The 964-nt window shown below is 39.0% G+C and overlaps 1 long non-coding RNA gene across 2 annotated transcripts in view; it reads left to right on the plus strand.

The window, feature by feature from the left end:
* The window catches only part of LOC127740600 (uncharacterized), a 10,633-nt gene that overhangs the window by 6,462 nt on the left and 3,207 nt on the right, over positions 1–964 (plus strand). The gene's annotated exons all lie outside the window — the stretch shown is intronic.

Consider the following 964-nt stretch of genomic DNA (forward strand, 5'->3'; position numbering starts at 1 on the left):
TTTTTGCTCAGGTCCCTCAATTTCAGCCAGAAAATACCTGAAATCACAGAAAAACACACAAACTCATAGTAAAGTCCAGAAAAGTGAATTTTAACTAAAAACTAATAAAAATATACTAAAAACTAACTAGATCATACTAAAAACATACTAAAAATAATGCCAAAAAGCATACAAATTATCCGCTCATCAACTTGTCAAAAGATAAAGATTGAATATCAAAGACCTTCCGGGATGTTGCAACCTTTAGAGATTCCACAATGGAAGTGGGAAAGTATTACAATGGACTTTGTGTCGGGATTGCCAAGGACTAGGGCTGGTTTCGATGCTATTTGGGTGATTGTGGACCGACTAACGAAGTCAGCTCACTTTTTGCCCATTCGGATGACTTACACCCTTGAGGAGCTAGCACGGTTATACATAAAGGAGATTGTGAGACTTCATGGTGTCCCTGCTACTATAATCTCTGATAGAGATCCTCGTTTCACTTCAAGGTTTTGGGGTGCATTTCAGAAAGCTTTTGGAACCCGATTAAGCTTGAGCACGGCTTACCATCCTCAAACAGATGGTCAATCTGAGAGGACGATCCAAACACTAGAGGATATGTTAAGACCTTGTGTTTTGGACCAACCGGCGAGTTGGGATCGGTATATGCCATTGGTGGAGTTTGCATACAATAATAGTTATCATGCGAGCATCGGAATGGCTCCGTATGAAGCCTTGTATGGGAGGAAATGTCAATCTTGAGTCTTGATATTCCTGTTTTTGACACTCCTTTGTATATATATAATCTCGCGTTGGTTTATCCTTATTCGTTACGTTGTCGATCGGAGTGTTGCGCTTTTGAGTTGCGGTCTTTGTTTACCCCTTTTTTTTTTACAAAGGCTCCTAGTTATAATCAATCATTCATACTACTATACGTACTAAATTTTTATTTTAGAGGTCGTAATACCTTGCCATCTCTGAA

The sequence above is a fragment of the Arachis duranensis genome, chromosome 7 (genome assembly GCF_000817695.3).
Source record: "Arachis duranensis cultivar V14167 chromosome 7, aradu.V14167.gnm2.J7QH, whole genome shotgun sequence".
Lineage (NCBI taxonomy): Eukaryota > Viridiplantae > Streptophyta > Magnoliopsida > Fabales > Fabaceae > Arachis > Arachis duranensis.